General features: G+C 35.9%; 1 protein-coding gene across 8 annotated transcripts in view; it reads left to right on the plus strand.

Annotated features, from left to right (window-relative positions):
* SLC16A7 (solute carrier family 16 member 7) overlaps positions 1-23,178 on the plus strand; it is a 191,087-nt gene that overhangs the window by 38,348 nt on the left and 129,561 nt on the right. The window contains exon 1 of one of the 8 annotated variants that reach the window (XM_053226444.1): positions 9,824-10,443. The exons of 5 other annotated variants lie outside the window; for them this stretch is intronic. The gene's annotated coding sequence lies outside the window, so the exon portion shown is untranslated. Of the gene's footprint in view, positions 1-9,823; positions 10,444-10,474; positions 10,879-19,563; positions 21,930-23,178 lie in introns of those variants that run through there. 2 more of the 8 variants (XM_053226440.1, XM_053226442.1) reach the window with 2 other exon arrangements.

A 23,178-nucleotide genomic window follows, 5' to 3' on the forward strand; every position in this document is an offset into this window, starting at 1 on the left:
CCCATGCTTTTCTATAACCAAGGGCTTATTGAACCCTTATTGTTACCAGTTGTACCTGTCAGTGTGTGTCAGTTTCTCTTTATAGAGCGCCATTGTGGTCTTTCCTAGATCTCACTAATAAGATTAGTCAGTTTAGAACTTGTGTTTGGTGGGAAAAATGTACAGTAATGCGAATATTCCACCATTTTGGAATATTGTGACTGTATCTGTGTGACCTGAAACACTGAATAAAATATAACAAAGCAGATTCTTCCTAATATTGCTTTATACGGTGGTAAGAGAAAAATGTTTGAATTTACGGATTAAAAAGGATTGTAATGTTAATTCATTTTAAACAAAATCTATGACAAACCCTTTCCTAATTTATGCTGGAGACATCTTTGTGAATTGACGTAACAAAAGAGTTTCAAAGTAAATTTGCTGTGTTAGTGAACAGACCATCTATGGTTTCAATGCTTCATACTGGCCCTCAGGCCTGGAATGCCCCTCCCCTTGTCCTTTTAAGCCTGCTGTTTCCTCTTTATAAGAACCATTGCTTTCTAGGATTCTGTCCCAGTTCCTCACTTACTCCAGGCTGGTTAGATATCCCTTCTCTGTTTTCAGAAAGCCATGCACATAATTATTTCACTTGCCACATTTTTCACACCTGTTTCTAAGTTTGCATTCCCTAATTAGATTTGAGCTCTTTGATACTAGACACCTTACTGTGTTCATCTTTGTAACTCTGTATTTCTAGCATGCTATCTGGCATATAGATTGGGCTAGTCTGTTTCTGCTGCTCTACCAAAATTCCACACACTGGGAAGCTTCTGAACAACAGAAATTTACTTCTAACAATTCTGGAGGCTGAAAGTCTGAGGTCAGGGTGCCAGCGTGGTCAGATGAAGATCTTTTCTGGGTGGCGGATTTCGTGTCATATTCTCAGATGGTGGAAAAGAAAAGATAGCTCTCTACAGCTTCTTTTAAGGCAGGAATCCCGTTTCTGATCACCTCTAAAAGACCACATCTCCTAATACCATTAACTTAGACATTAGGTTTTCAACATATGAATTTGGGGGAGCACAAACATTCAGACCAGAGCATGGATGGTACTTAGTATATGCCCATGAATGAATAAATAAATGTTAAGATTTTAGACTGGATCCGATTCTTCATGCAGAGGAAAGAGCCCAAAAGCAGGTATAGTCCAGAACGGAGAACACAATCTAGGGAAGATTTGCTTTTTCCATTGTGTTAGTGGTTGGAATTATGAAATATAGGGGCAATAATGAAATGAAAGTTGATTGAGAAAGAGCATGCAATGTAGGCCACAGAATTGAACTAACCATGAATTAAGATTGTAGTTATGGGGACCAACTGAGATAGATTCCAAATGCTTAGGAAGGATTTCGATGTAGTGTACAGAATAACACATAATGAAATTTAATTGAAAGCAGCTTACTTAAACAGCTTCTAATAATTGGGAATATAGGCATAAAGGCGCTGGAAATTTCTGTTTAGTGCCATAAATTATTGATGAATTATCACTGCGAACGTATGCTCAAAATAGATTGATTTTGTCAATTTTAAAAAGCTCTTGGATAACATTATATATATATAAATAAATATATATAAATAAATATATATTATATAAATATATTAACATACAAATATAATAATAAACATGTATTATAATGTATTATAATATATAATTAATATATATTTGTATACTTATATATATATAATTCACTTACAAGCTATATGAAATATTAATAAGTGGTATTACCTACCACATGAAAACCTTGCTCTGTGCCACGGACTGAACTGCATACTTTTGTATGCATTAATTTTAATACTTCAGTGCAGTTGTTCATATTTTACAGTTGTTTACTACTTACTCCAATGCAAAACAGAGAGAGGGTTATAGAGTTCAGCCTGCTTGCCTTTGATCACACAGCTATTAAGTACCAGATCTGGTATTAAATTCATTCCATTTGAATTGAAAGTCTGTGCTTTGTTATAGTATGCTATTCTACGTGCCACCAAATCTCTGAAATACGTATGCATTTTCAGCATGAGTTTAGAGTGACAAGCATAAGTGTATACAAATGTAGTTATCTCTTCCGGTCATCATTCATTCATTTATTCACTCATCAAACATTTCTTGGTTGGTCCTCTGGGCACCGTACGAGGTGTTAAATGTACAGCATATCCAGAAGCTATAGTGAAAGAGAATGGCATTAGAAATATATAATAGAAACTGTGTAACAACTATTTTGATAAAGGCTATGAAGAAAAATATAAAGCCTTTTATTAAGTGGATTACAGAGCAGGATTCTCACGTACTTGCTTTCCTGTGGGTAAGTGTAATTAGATTTACAATATAGCTTACTGTAACCCAAGAAGATGCTTAAAATAGCTTTAGATAAGTTGTACCACACCAGTGTAATCAAGCTGAACAGTTTGAAAACTGGTCTTACAACAGCCTTTCCACAGCACAAAGGGAATTTTGGTGAATTGAAGAAAATTGTGTTATATAATGGCTTTGAAAATTTACCAAATGTCAAATCTGTATTCCAGCTTTGGAAGGTGACTTTGAAACTATCTCAGCAATGACCTACATCTGTTCACAAAAAAAGCATAAATATCCATGGAGATGATTCTTGCACTGACCTTTAAAGAGTCGTATCTATCCTGCTGCAACTCTGAGCATGTGGAAGGTGTTGTATTAAAATATTGAGGGAGTTTTTGATAAATTTGAATATTTGGCCTCATCTATTGCTAACATGTGGCATAAAATCTAAACAGTGGTAAAGAGAGAATTTATGTTGTATAGAACTTAATAAAGCTAGATGGCCCAAATAAAACAATTAAACAACCAAAAATAAATGCAAAGCAAAGCAATGTGAAACATTGGCAGATGTTAATAGCAACCTAGGCTGTTTTTATTGCAGTTCAAGGTTATAAAATGCTAAATTTCAGTTTCATAAGTTACCTTTGGGCTGTATTATAATGATATTATAACTAACTGGTATTCAAGGAATTTGTGAAAATTACAGAAAAATCAAAATCAATGTCTCTGTATATTTGATGTTGATTTTCTCTCCAACAAACGTGTGTTGTAGCTTGACTTCTTTTTCCGCCCTCCCCTTTTCAACTCACTTCATAAACAGATGGAAAGCTGGTAATTTCCTGACAGTTGGAGATATTTTTGTAATTATCTGCAAATTTGAAAGGTTTAAGACTCTATTTCTTAGCTGTCAGGGAGCAATTGAAATGCTTTTCATGAAATAAGTGTAAATGTACGTGAAAGATAGGAGTTAAGCAAGAAACCCAATATCATAATTGAAACTCATTATCATCTATCAGCTCTAGATATTGTGAGGCTTTCTTATTATCACCTTTTCTGGGAGGGTTTTTTTTTTTTAATCCTGCCAATACTTCTCATTATCCTCTCTTTCATGTCTTTCCTGTACATTACCCTCACAGAGAAGGGACTCTTAAATTGGGTCTTGAGGAATAAATAGGGAGCTTGCGTAACAAAAGCGAGAAGGTTCATCTATAGGCACTGACACCAACTAAGGCAGTAAAGGCACAAAGGTGTGAAATAGTATGGGAATGAACTGGAAACTGAAATTAATTCAGTGTTAGAACATATAGTGCAAAGGAAGAAGTGGCATTACAGGACACTAGAGCGGGGGGTTCGATCATATGGCGAAACTCTCAGAGGTCAAGAAGAAATCATCACCTATCAGGTGAGGGTCTGTTTGGTGACCAAGAAGGGCAGGTTTTGTGTCCAGCAAAGAACAAGACTTTGTGAGATTTCATGCCTGGTCTGATGGCTTTCTTTTTCTCTGATGGAGAAAAATGGATGGGCCACAGGTGATGACTGGAGGTGGCTGGGGAACTTAAGGAGAGGGGAGGATGTATAGAACTATAGTGGAAAGGAGAGGAAGATACCAACAGGTGTGAGAAAAGTTTACTGGAGAGGCATTAAAGATCTTGCTGAAATTGGAATGTGTAGTGGCATTGGTCTATACAGTTAATCCATTTTTTTCCAGTTCTACTCAGTCATTGCAGGGTCTACTCTAATTGCAGGGCCCATTCCAAGTTTGGAGTTTTCAAGGTCCTTGTTGCCAGAAGACAAAGGTGTGAATGACCTAAAATGTTATAGGGTATATTAATATTTATTGAGTACTTATAATGTACTAGGAATTATACTTAGTATCTTATATATGTTACCATACTTATTCCCTTCTTTCCTATGAGATATAAATATTATTTCCCTTAAAAAAAATGAGGATCCAGTAATTTTCCCAAGGTGTCTTACCAATAAATAGCAGAACTGGGATTTGAATGAACATGGCAACTGAACAGAGAAGAAGTTGAGGTTAAAAAAGGTCTAATAATTTGAGAGAAGATGTCAGTGTCAAGGGAGTGAATATTTCAAGGAGATTCCAGAACAGTATTGATGGAAATGACATTTTTAAGGTTGCATGCAAGATAGGAAACTAATTGAGAAGTAGAATTTCAAGGTTTAAGACTCCAGTGGTAGAGGCATTCAGCTTGGCCGGTAGGATCCAGTTTGGAAGTTGGTTACTGACGTGAGAGTGGGGGTGGAGGTCATGAATTCTCTGGATCAATAAGATATTGATTGCAATGTGTGGGTATTGATTATGGATATTGATTATGGTGAGACCTTGGAATGAAAATAAATGAATTTTAAGGAAATGACCTGAAAGCTGATGTGTCCTAGTATTCAGGGTGATATAGCTTGGTGAAAGGAACTTAATTGAAAAAAGATTTCCTTGTATAAGTTAAAAAAGGAAAAGTAGTTACATGAAAGCCACAGAGGGGAAATAGGATTATGTTGAGCCTCTGTTCTGGATTTGATGATATGGGTATGTCTTCAGGGACTTCATGTGAGTCAGGTCCTCAAGGAGAAAAGGATGTGGATATAGCACAATGTCCATGCTAGGAATAAGGAAGTTTGTTTATTTAAAAAAAAAAAAGGAGATCAAGAAGATATGGTGGAAAACGTTAGGAAGAATATTAAGGGGGTGTGGGAAGGTGGAGAGCATAATGGAAAAAAAATACCTAGCCATGTGAGTGTGAGATTGAGAAAGAGGATTAGTGATTAGAGGAACATTCATTTAGGGCTTGAGAGTGATGGGGACCAGAGTCATTAGTGGAATTTGATGGCTTCAAATTCGTAAATGGAACTTTGCTTTAAAGATATTTTACTATTTTGATTCCAAATAGTGCCCTGACTTGACTTCAACCACATTAACATTTGAACTAAGTGGGGGTGGTGCTGTTTGAAGTTCTCTAGATGCTGGGCTGATACATATGCCTTGTTGGTCTGTTCAGTGTAAGATTTGGGTAAAATTAACTGGATTTCTACCTCTGGTTTTGTGATCTTGTTTAATAGTATTTTGCTTAAAAATTCCTAAACCTGATATTAGTACATATTTCATAGACGTATCTTTCTAATATTTTACTTGCTCAAAGCATTACACTGTACTGATTTCATATTTAGTGTCTAGGATTTATATATCATCATCTTTTGATTATAAGAACAGATACCTAATTCATAATGTTAATTTCCATTGCTGTATTTAGAAACAACATAGTCTTACCTGAGCACTTTGGTAACTGTAATCTGAATTAAGAATTTTGAGTTGGCTGTATTTATACATTTCCTTGTTCCACAGTGTATGAAAAAGAAATGTTGCTTATATGAAATAAAACAGCTCTGACATCGTCAAGTGAGTTTTCTCATAAAATTCATCAAAGTTTAGCACTGGAAGTGTTTTTACATACCACACAGTTTGACCATCCCTTGGTGACTGAGGCAAGCATTCAGGATCTTTTCATAGCAGATATGTCTTCTGACTGTATGGTAATTGTGGGGGAAAAAGGGTGAGCAAATTTGAGGTTGGAATATTGGCTCCTGCTCCTGAAATTGTTTAACCCTGAAAACTTGGCTTCTCCAAGCTGAGTGTTTCCTGTCCTGTGAAATGGAGATGTTAGTATTATCAAAGAGTAATTGAGGGGATTGGAGCAGTCCATTTTAATTTTTAGATACCTCTGATATCAGAGGTTATATTTACAAGGAACAAAAATCTCTTTGTAGTTTTCTAACCCATTTGTTGTACTTTAGCTTCCTAGAATAACATTGGAAAGCTGAAAATAATTTTATTTCTTTAAAAAAAATTTTAATGTTTATTTTTGAGAGAGAGAGAGATAGCATGAGTGGGGGAGGGGCACAGAGAGAGGGAGACAGAGGATCTGAAGCAGAGAGCCTGTTGTGGGGTTCGAACTCAGGAATCATGACCTGAGCCACCCAGGTGCCCCTGAAAATGATTTTAAAACTAAGTTTCACACTTAGTTGCTGATATTTATGAAGCAACCTGGGCTTTGACAACTCAATAATAATAATGGTTTATTTTCCCCAAAGATAACTATTGAATATCTAACTTAGGCCAGGCAAGACTAGGCCCCAAATTGGTCACCAGAGGAGTCCCATGTGTCCTAGGTACAATCTGCCTTAATATCCCTGCGGTGCTCATGTGTAGGCTGAGAGCAGCCAGTGGGAAGTGTGGACTCTGTGCAAATCCAGCAGTGGATTTCAGAGTTCAGTGTAATTGGTCCATTACACTCCCTCTAGTTGGAGGTTTTGAGGCACATTCTTAAGGGGACCATACCATATTTGTCCACCCTACTCATATGTAAAAATAATATTGCTAAAGGCTCTGGTGCACAATTTGCTTCATAGAATGAAAGATAAATGTAAATTTGGCTGTAGGGGAGAGAACCACTAAGCCACTAATAGAAGCTCCTATGTGTTTGAGTCTCTTCACTTTGCCCATGCAAGCCCCATCACAGCCACCCCCACCTGCATCATAGAAATAAACTTGGTGACATATCAACAAGACAGGATTATTAAGATACGCTTTTGCAATATGTTTTGGATTTGTCCCTCTTCATGGTTAATTTTCAATATAATACTAAAGACATTCTATTTGTTTTCAATACCAGTCAATTTTCTTTCATCTTTGACTTCCTCAGTTAGAAGGGAGAAGGATTTATATCTCCATAACAAAGATATTTGAATGAACTTTTTGTCAAAGTTCTGCAATAAACCCTTTGTTTTAATGTGTTTTCACTTTGTGTTCATTCTGAGATAGTGAAAGTCATTTCCTTAGATTCCACTCATGTAATTTTATTACACTTGTTTAGAGATTTTTAGATTATGCTGCTTAGTAAGGTGTGCAATAGCATGTCTTGAAGTTGGCCGTGAAAATGGCTATACACAGTAGCTGTAAACACTGATTTCTGTAGTTGTATGTAATAAGGCTTAGGAGAATCTGTCTCCTATGACTTTCAAAGATCACCTGCAGTGGTTGTATAAACTTGAAACAGTGGATTTGTTACGGGATATCTAGGTATGACGTGGTGCCACATGTCAGTCACGGAAGCAAAAGGAATGTTACTCTTTAGCTTTGCCATAATGCCCTCACTGTTCTTCAACCCTGGGCCTGTCAGCCACTTGTCAGCTGATGTGATTTTACGTTTTTGCCTCAATCATAACTTACTCTAAATTCTCCTTTAAGTGTTTGATGTTTGCTTCCAAACAAACATCTGTTCCAGGTTTGTGAGGAAAAGAAGGGAGAAAGAGATTTAAAGAAAAATAAAAGAAAGGTTCTGTTATTTTGGGCTTTACTGCTGATGCTAACTACTATCATAAAGTATGGACTTACGATTGAGGGATTAATGAATAATTCATTCCAAGAACTTTTTCTTAAGCCCTAGTGAACACTGAATGTTTAGAAACATAAATGGATGATGCTGTTAAGCTTAAGGAGAAAACACTATCTCCTAGGAGAGGAGAGTTATCTGCTATTTCTTCTGAAAGTTTGAGTGTGGATTTATATAGTGTTAAATATTCTTTTTATGCTTTACTGTGTTTTCCAAAATAGTTCCTTATTTTTGGAAGACTTCCTGTCTATGTTCTCAAATATATCAATAAAATTACCTATTTCAGCTAATATAGTTTTTCCTGTTTATCACTCTGTAGGTAATAACCAACCATGTGTAAATATGAATATTTCCCTTCTCAACATCATACATTCTTAGCTCTTTTAATAAACAACTTTGTAAAAGTATATTTTATTTATGTCTTAATTAAAATTTTTTCATGAGCTAGAAGAGATCACAAACCCTGGGTAATGCATTTTAGTTGCAATGAAAATTCCTAAGTCAATTAATTATGAGATGACCATACACCAGACATAGAACTTTATGATGCTGCGGAGTATTAAAATGGCAATATTGAAATAGCTGCCGTTTCTTTCTAAAAGGTAGGGCCATTTAAATCACCTAAGTAATGGTCTCTGAAATTACGGAATTAAAAATACCATATTTTTTCCTACCTGATAATTGGATGGGACATTGGACATTAACATAAACTTCCAAAGGCTTAGAGTTTCCTGTGGGTTTTTGTTGTTGTTGTTGTTTTTCTTTGTTTCCTTTTCTTATTTGTATTGATTTCAGCATAATGGATCAAGGAATTTCTCTTGACTTGTAGACTTTCCTAGAAGTACACCTAAGGTTGGTATCGGTTTTATATTCAGAGAACTATAAAACAAGCTTTTTTTTTTCCAATTAGTAAAAGTCTATGTAAAACTTATCTGTGATATAGACTTGCATGTTTCAGAAGGTCATATATCATAACTTTTGTACAAGGTGAAGATTACTCACAAGGTCAAAAGGCATGCCAAAACAAACAGAAAATGTTTTATTTCATTTCAACTTCCTTTCCTTTAAAAAAACATATTTAATGGATATGATCATTTAACTGCCAGTTTAGTCCTTTTGTTTTTTGCATATCAGACACAAACACATACCTTTTAAGGTTTGTTTCTGTTTCTGTTTTAAAAAAAGCTGCACATTAAAGTGAAGGAGGGAACTTCTATTGCCCAATTTTTGCATAACCAACTACTGTAAATTAAACTTAACTCTGATTTTCAAATGTTCTAGTTTTAATATTCTAGTTTTTAATGTTCTAGTTTCTAATCAGAGAATTTCTAAACTCACATCGTTTTAATAGGTTCATAGTTGAGACACAGAAAAAAAAACCCGCCTTATCTCATTATTCTCAAATATGAGTGACATTATTTTATCTCACATGAGAATCAAAATATGAGAGAAGTTGCTTTTCAGGTATGGGATAAGGAATGTAATTATGCTGATGAAAGCGGATTGTAGCAAATAGTACCAATATGTCATTGTATCTATAAATGAAATGAATTCAAAATTATATACTTCAGTGGTAGTCACTGAAGCAAGAAAGAAAATTAATTGTAGTAGGATGTTATGTCCTTAGATATGTTAACTTTATCATATAAATTTTACTTATTGTGGTATGATAATGCTAGTAATTTTATAAAATGTATTCTAATATTGATTCTAAACTCAAATAGATTTAATTATCATTGGAAGAAAACTTCCTTGCAGGTAGAATGGACAAGTTTTCATGTGGTATTTACTGAATGAGACAATTATATGTACATAGTCCGCTTATGATAGTCTTGGAATTTCACACAGTAAATACTTTCACTGCCAGCCTAAAATTCCTTCCGTTGTAGGCTGTAATGTCAAAGTTCTCTGGTCAAATTAGGTAATGATATCAGTACTATCCAAATGACATTGTATTACCTCCATTCTCTCCTCTTAGTCTTTGCTCCTGTGACGTACATTTAAATAACTTTAAAAATTTTTTATTCTTTATTTTTGAGAGAGCACAAGCAGGGGAGGCATATGGGGGGAGGGACAGAGGATCCAAAGTGGGGCAATGAACCCCATGTAGGGCTTGAACTCATGAACCTTGAGATCATGACCTGAGCGGAAGTCAGGCATTCAACCGACTGAGCCACCCAGGTGCCCCTTGATGATCTTTTTAAAGTGTTCCTAATTTCTTGTTAGAGCTTTGAAATCTTACTGCTGCTTCAGTTTGTTTAAATTAATAAATTTAATGTAAATAGAGTTTTAATGTATTTATGTAATAATTTCAAACTGTCACTTTATAAAAAAGACCTACACATACACTTATATATTATCCTACCAAAAGTGGAGGGAAATGTCTCCCAAAAGTTAAAAACAGATTGTAGTTTTGAAATCCCAAATACATTGGACTGAAGTGGGTCTCTCTGATGTTTTGTTAGGAACTCCTCAGCACTTTGGGAAATAGAACTTAAGACAGAAAACGTAAAGGCAGGCACAAACCAAGGCAGGCACCACAATTATGATGTAGGATTCATGGTGAAGTGAAGTAATATAATTAGATCTGTCCGTATCTAAAGAGGGCCTTTAAATAAAACTCTGGAGACCTAGAGAAAGCAAACAGCAATTTCAGCCAGTGCATAGAAAGCTACATGCTACATCTTTCAGAGATGGAGTGAGGTACCTTTTTCATTTTTTTTTTTTAAACATGCATCTCAGTATTTTAGATAGTTATTCTCAGGTTCTTTTAGGAGTGGCTTTTCAGATGTGATGCTTTCCTGTGAAAACTCAGACACGGGAATCTTAGGAACCAAAGGACTTAGGACTCTGTGCCGACAGAACTGCTTTGTGAGGGCTCTCGGTGGGTCTAGTTTCTGCCAAGTCATGCTGCTTGTGGAATTGGTGGATCTTAATGTGAATGGGCATATCGTCTTGGCTGGTGTTTAACTCTGTTTTTAAAAATAGAATGGATTTGGAAGTTGGCACTCTTAGCCTCTAGTCCTTCTATGACTCCGTATTCTGTGTGATCTCAGGCAAGAGATTAAGCTTCAGTTTCTCTGTCTATAAAAGAGAGCTGGATATAAACCCTTCCTTCATCAGAAGAATATTTTAAAGGTAATAAATAATAAATTTCAATAATAATAAGAAGAACTATGTTATTATTACTAATGTGAATGCTTGTTTTAAAGGAAATATGGAGACTGTAGGTACATACTTTTATTTTTATCTTTGGCACCCTTTGAAAAATAAGTATATTTTGAACAAAAATAATGATACTGGGTTTCTTATGTTTATATTTTATTTGTATGAAGCTTTATTACTCACAGAGTTTTTACAGTCATGGTTTAATCTGATTTGATTCTCAGTATAATCCTGGTGTAGAGTATGTCAGGTGTTATTTTCATACTGTGTAGATGTGAAAACTCTTTTGGCACTGGATCAAGACTCATGCATTGTTGAGAGATCATTTGAAGTCAAGTGTTCTTATAACCAGTGCATGCTCTTTTCAGAGCTATGTTTAATTGGCCAATTGCTACATATTTTAGCTATATTCATAGAGTAGCATGATAAATTTATAAAGATGTGTCATACTCGTGACGTGTATGATCTTCTACCTTAAGTTCACAAACAGAGTATGGTTATGTCCATATGGCAGGCAGAATCATATCTCCCCACATCCTAACCCTTACACCCTATGAATATGTTCCTTGGGGTGGGAGAAGTAAAGTTGCTAATCAGATGACCTTGAGATTATCCTTGATTCTATGCATGGACCCAATGTAATCACCAGAGGCCTGATAAGTAAAGGAGAAATGGTAGCGTGAAAAGGACTTCAGGTGTTATTGCTTGTTGGACGATGAGGGAATGTGGCCGTAGGCCATGGAATATGGATGACTTTTAGAAGCTGGAAAAGCCAAGGAAACAGATTCTTCCCTTGGCCTCCCACTGACACCTTGATTTTAGCTCAGAGAGACTTCTGACCTTTAGAACTATAGGACAAATAAATTTGTGTTGTTTTAAGCCACTAATTTTGTGCTAGTTTATTGCAGTAGCAGTGGAAAACCAATATAGGCTGACACACTGCAGCTAGGGGAAGCTTGAGAGTAGAGTCATTTATGCCAGGATGACCTCAGGTCGATCATGGGGGGATTTGCTCCTTTGATTTAATTTTTGTTCCATACTAGGTTTATAATTGTTGAGGTAGGTTATAATATGTCATGTGCTTCCTTTGGGATGCATTGCTTATTAGGGGAACTGGCTATTCCTTAACAGTTAAGTGTACAGATTATGGATCCTGAATATATAAGTTCAAATGTTGGCCCTGATTCTTACTAATTATAACCTGCCGAAACATCACTTTTTCACCTGTGAAATAAGAACAGTAAAAAGCATCTTCTTCATAAGGCAGCTGTGAGAATTAACTGTTTTAATTTATGTTAAATACTTAGCTCAGTACTTGGTACATAGTACTAAGTATTACCTATTATAATTATTATTTTTATTCCTTAAATATTTTCCTTCAATGCTTTCTAGAGTCATACTTTATTTTCAAATATAGTCAGGAGAGCATCCAAACTTTAGGGTGACTATCTTTGGGGTAGAGGCATTCTAATGCAACTAAATTCTGTCAACTTCATAATTTGTTATTGAATGTAATTTTTAAAATTTCTTGTACTTTTAAATAACTCTCTTCCTTGCCCATTCTCATTATCACTAATATGTAGATGGAGCAAATTTTGCATATTCTATAATCATTTCATTTGATTCATTTGTATTTCTGTTTTATCTGTCATATTGTAAGCTTTTAGGTTTATTTTGATGTCATTGTTTAAGCATGCATATTTCTTGGTTCTGGGAAAAGTATGCAACACCCTGTAAAAAGAATTCCTCGGTAAAAAATAAATAAACAAAATACTCTGCAAGTGAGAGAAACCTAGTCAGAATGTTGAATTTTCGAACATTATGTTAAGAGAGGAACCTCTGAAGTAGATGGATAGAAATTGCTACTTCTGTCAATGTTACATTCTGTGTGTCTGGTGATGATGCGGTAGGTCTTCTTTAGGCCTAATAATATATATTTGATCAGCCTTTTGACTTTGGCCACAGTAGCTATATTCCAGGACATGATACAGGAATTGATTCAGTCAACATGTATTGTGTACCTCTGAATGGCAACAGATAAATGAAGTCTGTTCAAGACTTTCCTCCTGTGGTGGGGAAGAGCCAATGATCCCTGAAATAGCAGAGATCCTAGTAGTGGAGTTAGTTGGATGTAAGAAGTTGAAGAGTTAGGTTGGGTGTGACATCTCCCTCTGGCTACCTACACACAATAGAAGCATGCCACGGTTTCTTAGATAGTTTGTAGTCATGAATTGTTCTTATAGAATAGCTTGTCTCTACTGGTTTGTTTCTTTGTTTAGCTCCCCAGGTTCTCTCTAGAAACTGGATACTTAAAAACTATAATCACAGACCAATGAGTATATGGTTTAGAAACAAACCCCAAGGGGTGCCTGGGTGGCTTAGTCAGTTAAGCCTCTGACTTCAGCCCAGGTCATGATCTCGTGGGTTGTGAGTTGGAGCTCTGTGTTGGGCTCTGTGCTAACAGGTCAGAGCCTGGAGCCTGCCTCAGATTCTGTGTCTCTTCCTCTCTCTGCCCTCCGCCCCCCATGCTCTGTCTCTCAATAATAAAATAAAACATGGAAAAAAAAAAAGAAAAAAAAAGGAACAGGCACCAATAGTCACGTTGTGTGCTTTTATTTTTTAATTTTTTCTTATTTTTATTTTTTAATTAATTTTTAAATTTATATCCAAGTTAGTTAGCATATAACATTGTGTGCTTTTAGTTCAATGATATTTCTATTTTTCTTCAAATACATTTGACATCTTGGTGGTATGCTTTAGTCGATTCCTTCCATACCTATTTCATAGCCTCATTCCTCCCACACTTCACTAAACGGCATCTCTTTTGCCTGGCAAAGCTAAAAATCACAGAAAATTAGGAGGGGCTTTCCTCAAAGCACTTAATTGTGTGGAAATATGTAGATTGTTGTATGCCTTTAGAGAAACTTCTGAACCTACAAAGATATCACTCTTGCCTCTGCTTTAACTTTAATCCAGCAGTTGACAGGGGATGGCAGGAAATAAGAGAAATTATTTGAACAAAAAAGTCACTGGAATGAATGAGTCAATGGCAGGTTTTAAGTAAATTACATATAGAATACCTTGTCATGTTTTCTTACCTCTATATACCTTTTTACCTTTGAAACCACATCAAGAAATGAGTAGGGAGGTAAACTGAACATGCCTGACAATATTCTCCATATTAGATATTCTGCTAAGTCACTCACTGTGTCCTTGTTTCTTTTATGTAAACTTTGGATTCTGTTGGTAATGTCAATGGTGATGACCAATAATTAGGCGTTTTCTTTCAGGCAGAACTGGCCAGATTTATGTACTTTTGGCAGTGTCTTAAACCTAGGGAAATTTTTAAATTAAATGTGTAGTCTTCTCCATTCATGTTATGGTCCAGAAATAATAAATTGAGAGTTCCCATATGAGCAAATCAGTCACATTTGCTAATGTGTCCATGGAAAATCTGGTTGACAATAAATATACTGGTTTCAGATCCAGGGGAACATTTCTAGGATATTGTTTTGATTATCAAATTCTAACATTTCTTAACAGCTTTTTGATGTTACAGCACATGCCTTGAGTAGGTAGTTTTATGGTTTTGGTTCTTACCTTTAGTGTATGTGAATGTATGTAGCGATGAATTAAATTATACAAGAACTACAGTAGATGACAACTCTAATAATACTTTATATCTCTATTTTAACTTTGATAATTCAGACTTGTTAACTGTATATTAATCTATCTTCCTACATGGAAGAGTGATTGAGAAAAGATAAGTTGTCTTATTTATCTTGGCATCATAATATCTTTTGTATATGCTAGCTGCTCACCAAATGTTGGTTAAATTGATTAGTTAACACAAGGGAAAACATAGATTCAGCTAGTCCTTTGACTCATCTATTTCTTTAAAATGATGCTAAGCTAGAGAATGTGGTTTGGATATATGGTCAAATGGGGTTTCTAGTTGAACTTATTTGCAACACTTAGGCTTTTCTTTTGTAGGAACAGAATTTGCCCCAGTAGAATTATCACATGGTATAGACCAAACCAGAATGCATCTCCTCTGTAGGAAGGCACATAAGGAAAAGAGAGAACCCAGAAACGTCCATACTAAGCTTGCATAGTTTTTTTTTTTCTTCTTCCAAAGTCATCAGCCACATGGGGGATGAACTGAAGTGTTATTTTACCAGAAGTGTCTCCATAAGGAAATATGAAACCAGTAGATGGGTGAGAAGCCTGAGATTCAGAGACATTAGGTAATTTGTTAAGGGTAAAAAGGAGAGGGTATATCTGAACCTAAACTTTTTAACACTAAATCGAGACTTTTTTTTTAAAGAATCCTTTAGAATAGTGTGAGGAAGGACAGAAAGGGGCTGTGCTGCACCATGGTAGGAAATAGTTTGTTCCCCAAGGGGTGAAGCCTAGTGAGTGGGCTGTGGCCTGTCTCATGGGGCCACAGCTAAAGGCACAAAAGTTATGTGCTCTGGCTGCTGCTCAGTGGGACACCAGGAAGGTCAAAGTCAAAGTCAAGTCCATACAGGGAAACCTGAGAGGAATAAAAAAGATTGAAACTGTATGATTTATTTATTTATTAAAATTTTTTTTCATTTCATTTATTTGAGAGAGAGAGAGAGCGCGAGCGAGCAAGTGGGGGAGGGGAGCAGAAGGAAAGAGAGAGAGGGATAGAGAATCTCAAGCAGGAGCTATGCCCAGTACAAAGCCTGCCATGAGGCTTGATCCAACAACCCTGGGATCATGACCTGAGCTGAAATCAACAATGGGATGCCCAACCAGCTGACCACTCAGGCGCCCTGGAGCCATATGATATTTGTCACCTTCTAGACATGATTATAATTCCTAGAAATTGCCTTTGCCGTATGACTTGACTTTACTTTTTTTTTCCCCAGCTCTCTTGTGATATAGTTGACATGGAACATTGTGTAAGTTTAAGGTATACAAGGTGATGTTTCGATACAGATGTATATGGTGTAGTTATTGTCACCATAAGGTTGGTTAACACATACATCACCTTACATAATTATCATTTTCTTCTTGTTATGGTGAGAACAACTAAAGCTCTACTTTCCTACCAACTCTTAAGTATACAAAATGGTGTTGTTGACTATAGTCACCGTGCTGTACCTCAGATCCCCAAAGTGTATTCATCTTATAACTGAAAGTTTGTACCATTTGGCTGACATTTCATTTCTCCCACCCTCCAACCCTCCACCATTCTACTGTCTCTGAGTTCAATATTTTTAGATTCTAAATATACATGAGATCATACCTATTTGTCTTTGTCTGACTTACTTCACTTAGTATAATATCTTAGAGGTACATACATGTTGTCATAAGAGGCAGAATTTCAATCTTCTTTTATGGCTGGATAATATTCCAATGTGTGTGTATGCCTGTGTGCATGCACACATATCACATTTTCTTTTTTCATTCGTTCGTTGATGGACACTTGTATTGTTTCTGTATGTTGTTTTGGGTATCCGTGAATAATGCTGCAGTGAACATAGAACATAAGAGTGCAGATATCTCTTCGAGGTAGTGATATCATCTTCAGCCAGTATATATATGCATAGAAGTGGGACTGCCAGATCACCTGGTAGCTCTATCTTGAATTTTTGATGAACTTCTGTACTTTTTCCATAGTGGCTGTACCAGTTTGCATTCCTACCAACAGTGCACTAGGCTTCCTTTTTCTGCACATCCTCTCCAGCCTTTGTTATTTCTGGTCTTTTTGGTAATAGCTATTCTACTTATCTTATTTATATTCCATTGCATCTGCATTTGAAGATTTTGTACTTCCATTTAAAATAATTTAAAGGGCACCTGACTGGCTTAGTAGGTAGAGCATGAGACTCTTGATCTTAAGGCTATGAGTTTGAGCCCCATGTTGGCTGTAGAGATTACTTAAAAATAAAATCTTAAAAGTAAAATAAAATAGGGGTGCCTCCGTGGCTCAGTCGGTTAAATGTCCGACTCTTGGTTTTGGCTCAGGTCATGATCTCATGGTTTCGTGGGTTTGAGCCCTGCGTTTGGCTCTGTGATGGTGGCGCGGAGCCTGCTTGGGATTCTCCCTCCCTGTCTGTCTACTTCTTTCCCACTTGTGCTGTCTCTGTCTCTCTCAAATAAATAAAACTTTCAAAATGAAATACAACAAAAAGTCTTAAAGGCTTTTTAAATTAACTTTTACTAAAGATATAAACTTATTTTGAGGTGTGGAAGACTGTCATACCTGGTGACATATGACTGGGCCAGTAGATAGAATGTTGCCTTAAACTCTGTTGGCTCATATCTTGTTAATGTCTAATGCCTTTGTGGTATTTTTAAAACAAGGAGGATTAACGGCTTCTAATTTACTAATGGCAGTGAAAAGCAAATGCACGTTAAAACACCAATGTTAGTATTGTTGGCTCTAGCAATAGATGGAAACTACACACTTGATCATATTATTTTATAACCTATCTCCTGGTGTGTGTGTGGATGTGTGTGTGTGTGTGTGTGTGTGCGTGTGTGTACTCACACATACAGATAACTGTGGTGTCAATGTTGGGAAGAGGAGGCAGGGAGTTACTGACCAATTTTGACTTGGGGTGTGCCATGGTGTGAGCTTATGTTAGCTGCCTAATTTAGGCAACGATATTGAGGCTTTACTCAAATAGAGAGATTGGATGCCAGGACAACAATTGGAAAGCTACCAGATTTATTGAAATTAAATGATGCTTGTGGGAAAGAAGAAAAGTACATCGATTTGAGTCTCTGTGGCAGTAGAATCTACAAGGATTGGCAACTTTGATTTGATGATAGAGAAAAGAAGACAATACTGCTGGCTCTGAGACTTTGAGCTGAGTCACTGGCAGGATGCTGGTTTATTTAATAGAAAGCTATGAGGCCCCAGTGCATGCTGAGGGGATGGCAGAGAGCTAAGTGGATTCAAAGGCTTGGGCTTGAAAGGTTTTTTTTTAAAGCACTCTGTCTCTGAACATGTTTCCTATATTGGCTGAATATAGTAGGATCTTCTGTTGACTGGATGACGGTCAAAGAAGGAGGGGTCTTAAATGTTCCATATTCTCAAATCACTCTTCCAATAATTCTGTTCAACTAATGAGCAACTATCTTCAGCAAAAAGGGGGAAGTCTGTTGAAATGGTAGAATACTTGTATATTTTGTGTTTGGGACCATGTTGCTCCCATCTTATTTTCCTGTGGTATATTGAAACCTTAAAGGAAGTATTCTGTGCAAGTTTACTGAAGACTTTTTCCTTTTTATGCTTATCAAGGTTAAAGAAAAAGATTCCTTTTACCTTGTAACCTAAGGGATAATGAACTCAGGATTGTTTTCTTCTGTGTGCACCTTTTAGCTCTATTATTATGGACTTCAGAAAATAATAGGATCACAATCAGTAGTGCAAAATGAGTGTTCAGATGATGGTACTTGCTCCAGGAAAAGAAGAAGAAAAAAAATTTTACTCAGATGAGGAAAGCAATCCGTTCAAAGGTTCCCATTGTGTTTGGGAGGTATTTATTTGATTTTTTTTTTTTACCTTCTTACTAGTTCTCTGCTGTTTCTCACCCTAAGTATATACCTGAACTTTCTGCTCTGTGGAATTTCTTACAGTTTTTATTCAGATGACAGACTTGGGCTTTCCACATTAATTCAGTTTTCACTCCTTAGTCATAATACACAAAGCATCAAACTCTCACAAGGGAAATGTACAAATGCTGCGTGGAACTTGGGAGTAATGCTATAAACAAATTCATTGCCAAGAACTTATTGTCATGTTTCAAATGCAGAATTAATAACCTGTTCCAAGAGCACACATGCTATTCATCAAGGTTTTCCCCTGAGACTATATTTCCTCTCTCTACTGTCCCCACATCATTGAAGAATTGTGGAAACTGGAATTAAAAAAAAAAGTCTCACATTATGATAGTTTTGAAATTGCTCTTGAGAATTTGTAACCTTGGCAAAGGTTAGTCACCTTCAGCCATTTTTCTCCCCAGGGCTCCTGATGAACAAGTCTGTTTTGCATGTGGCTTTTCTTTTCTCAAAGGTTTATGTAGCAAACATGACTGTCTGTATTTATCTCACATCCCACAGAACTGAATTGTTCAACTTTAATACCAACGTGATTTCTCTGTGCTTTAAGATATATTTCTTGTTGAAAGAAAGAGTCAAATTGTTGAATATTTTAGTGTGATTACAAAGCTGTCCAAAATTGCATATTTAAGTCAATTCATTATTTTTGCCGTTTTTTTTCTACTTGAGTAAACACTAAATCTAAATTAGGTGATTTTGGCTTTTTGGTAGATCTGCTGAAAATGCATATTTAAGATGATAAAACAAAAATAAATTCTACACTGAGAAAGCAAATATATTATTTATAATCAGAGCTCTTTAAATTTGTCTAACAAACTCTATAAAGTTAACTAACAGACCATGGGTTCTATCACATAGTAATTTTTTAAGGATTTACTATTGTGACACCAATAAGCAAAATCATACAAAATAAGAACAAGATATATTGTACACATTCCTTCCAGTTCTAATATTTCTAGACCTTATGTTGTTACTTTCTTGATGACATAATTTTTACATATCAAACTTTGATATATCTGTATTTCTCTTTACTTTGGAAGTTTTTATATATACGCACTTACTTAACAAAGTTAATAATCATTTCTTTGCAAAAGTTGAGTCTTATTGTCATATTTCCATTATATAAAAGCAGTTGATAAAGCATGTGACTTTATTGAAATTTTGTTCTTCCGCTTTTTTTGAAGGCAGCTATGCTCACCACTAACCACCAATGCCGGCTATTATTCCACTTTTTTTTTTTTTTTAAAGTTCATGTATTTTGAGAGAGAGAGCACAATCAGGGTATGGGCAGAGAGAATGGGAGAGACTTCCAAGCAAGTTCCATACTGTCAGTGTAGAGCCCTACGCGGGGCTCGAACTCACAAACCATGAGATCATGATCTGAGCCAAAGAGTCGGACGCTCAACACACTGAGCCACACAGGCACCCCTGTTCTTCCACTTTTTGGGAAAATAATCTACTTTGAGGTGTATCTACCAAATACCAAATTAAGTTATTATTAATTGATTAATCACCTATATTACATTAGGCAATTTTACTCCAAATAAATATAACTGAACATTGGCTAGCTACTAAGCACTTTGCTGTGTTGGAACAAAGGTATTTGAAGAGTTCTCAGTAAAGATATTCTTTGCTTTTGATTATCAGATATACTACATAATTGTAAAATCCATACTACAATTTGTTCAGGATATTACAACCTCAGTGAGTGTCCAATTTTGTCTGAGGCAAAATTTCTTAACAATTTTATTTTATTTTTTTGAATTGAATTTTAATAAGGGAGAGAGAAAAAATACCATGTCATATTTTGTAAAGGCATTTGCTTTATATCATTAAATAAATTAGGGGAAATGCCCAGAGACCATTTATGCTATTACTTGGTGATTGAAACCATGATATGCATTTAGAAATGCAGCCTATTGAAATATTTGGGGGACCCCTGGGTGGCTCAGTCAGTTGAGTATCTGACTCTTGATTTCAGCTCAGGCCATGATCTCACAGTTCGTGGGTTTGAGCCCTGTGCTGGGTTCAGCCAGTGAAGAGCCTGCTTGGGATTCCCTCTTCCTCCCTCTCTCTTGCCCTCCCTGCACTTGTGCTTTCTTGTCTCTCAAAATAAATAAATAAACATTTAAAAATAAATAAATAAAATATTTAGGAAGCATATTTTATAGCTAGTTATTACTTAGTGCCTTGGTCTTAATAATGGCATCTTTTACATGGGGAATCAAATTCCTCTCACCCACTGACTATGCAAAGAATGTTCTACTGTTCAGTGGAGAGGAATACAGATTTGGATTCAGACAAACCAGAATTGGAACCCAGGACCCAATAATTATCAGCTATATGGCCTTACATATTAGTGATCAAAACTCAGTGCTTCAGTGTTTTCATACTTAAAATATGTATCATAATGTCTGTATTTTACAGTTTATTTTTATTTTTTTAAATTTAATGTTTATTTATTTTTGAGACAGAGGCAGAGCATGAGCTGAGGAGGGTAGAGAGAGAGAGAGGGAGACACAGAATCTGAAGCAGGCTCCAGGCTCTGAGCTGTCAGCACAGAGCCTGATGCGGGGATCGGACTCACGAACTGTGAGATCATGACCTGAGCCCAAGTCGTGCGCTCAACCAACTGAGCCACCCAGGTGCCCCTATATTTTACAGTTTAGAGAATGAAGTTGTGGATATAAATTGTTTGGTAAAATAACTACCGAAGATATGAGAAACACCCAGTAAATGGTAGCTCTTCGTTTCTCCAAAGGTCAGTGTAATTTCTTCAAATACAAAGATGGCAACACTGACCCATCATCAGAATTACTGTCACATTCTTAAGTGAGGATGCTTTCTGATGGAGGTCTTGCATTTATAGAATGGCTGGTCGAATAAGGAGTGTAATTTGTGATTAGGCAACAAAAGGAAGCTGAGGACTCCTGGAGGGATTCAACACATGACCTTGGCCTTATTGTTCATTCCTTTCTGAATTATCTAGTTTTAGACTCAGTGAAGATTCACTGGCACATGAACTTATATATTATAGTACGTTTGCAGTGTCTATACATGAATGAAATCACATTGTGGTAAATACACTTGAAACTGTGCTATATCAACTCAGAGAAAAAGGATTAGAAGATTAAATTTAGCAGTTCAAATTGCCAGACTTGGTTACCTTCTTTGACCCAGGATATAATTTAAGCCAAGTTAACTTTATACTGTGAAAAGTATGAACTAATTGTGCCTGTCAAAGCAAGTTCCTCAAGAAAAGAGGCTACCTTTCCCCTATTTGAGAGAAGAGAGAGGGAAGGGAAAAGCAGTCTCTTGAGATAAGTGTGCAAGTTCGCTTCTGGCTAAAAGTTAATGATTAGTTGCCTCTGTTCTCAACTCTGAGCCCTGAGAAAAGTGGAAAACTCGTGTTCCCTATTCAGGTAACTTAAATTAAACAGATTGTATCCATGTTAGGCTTTCCTTAGATTATAGACATGCGGTTTTTTTTTAAATTTCTTTAATATCCACTGATTTCATGTTATAAGCTTAATGAAAGAACAATGAAAAACTGTAGAAAAAGACAGCCAACATTTAAAGATTTTGCTTTTGAGTTGTATGGAGTTAAGGCTAGTGAGGTATTCTGTGCCTGCATTAGGGAAATAGGATTTTAAATGTTTTTCTAAAACTAGTCATTCTTCAACCTCTTGGCTGAAAGATGTATTAATCGCAATTATGTAAAATAATATGGTATATTATGTAGCCTGCCAAGTCTTCATTAGTAAGGGAAATCTTAAAGTTTGCTTAACACTGACATTTTGAAAATAACACAATCTTCAATCACTAAAATTTGATTTTTATTTGATGTTATATAACAATGTCAAAAATAATCTAATTTTTCTTATTTGAAGTCATTATGTTTTATAACTGTCTGTGTGTACTTTGCTGAAAAAATTGCAAAAATAAATTTATTCTTTATGGGGCTTAGGTAATTTGTTCCCAGAATGTTCAAGACTGTATTATGGCAAGATAAGAAGTTCCTGACAGCTACATTGCAGGTGATGCTGTCTTTATAGGTTAGATGCAATTAAAGACATTGCTTACTAGAGTTAACAGTTTTCAAAGTTGGTTTCTAAAAATAAAAATATTTACTCTGTATGTTTAGAGTAATCATATTCTGTATTGAATTCTGAGGATAAAGAGATATATTGCTTAAGCCACTGGAGCCATAAATTAGAAGAATTTATGTTGGGAGTCTTGGTTTTTTTCTAGAGTGTCTGACCATTGTTATCGTAATTCAGCAAGTATCCAAGGCCAGGAAAACTTGTTTTGGTTGTGTTGAGACTCAAGTGATAAAGACGAGTAAAAATTAAAAGCTAAATGTTAATTGTGGTAGTTTTCCATGTATGTTTCTTTTGAACTGCAATTAAATGTCAATCGAGGATTGATGATTTTGCAATTGAAATTTGGAGCTACCAGGGATCTTGAAGACCATCACATTATGTCTGAGAAGCGCAGTCCAGAGATGGAAAGTAACCACAGCTGCTGGGAGAGCTGGGACTAAAACCAAAGTCTCTACTTACTGGGGGGACAATGGAGTTAATGGGTTATTAGTCAATGTTTATACTGGTTTTGAATGGGAAATCATATTTTAGTCCTTAAAACATTTTTATTTGGAGGTGTAGCTAAATA

Source organism: Acinonyx jubatus, chromosome B4 (genome assembly GCF_027475565.1).
Source record: "Acinonyx jubatus isolate Ajub_Pintada_27869175 chromosome B4, VMU_Ajub_asm_v1.0, whole genome shotgun sequence".
Classification (NCBI taxonomy): Eukaryota; Metazoa; Chordata; class Mammalia; order Carnivora; family Felidae; genus Acinonyx; species Acinonyx jubatus.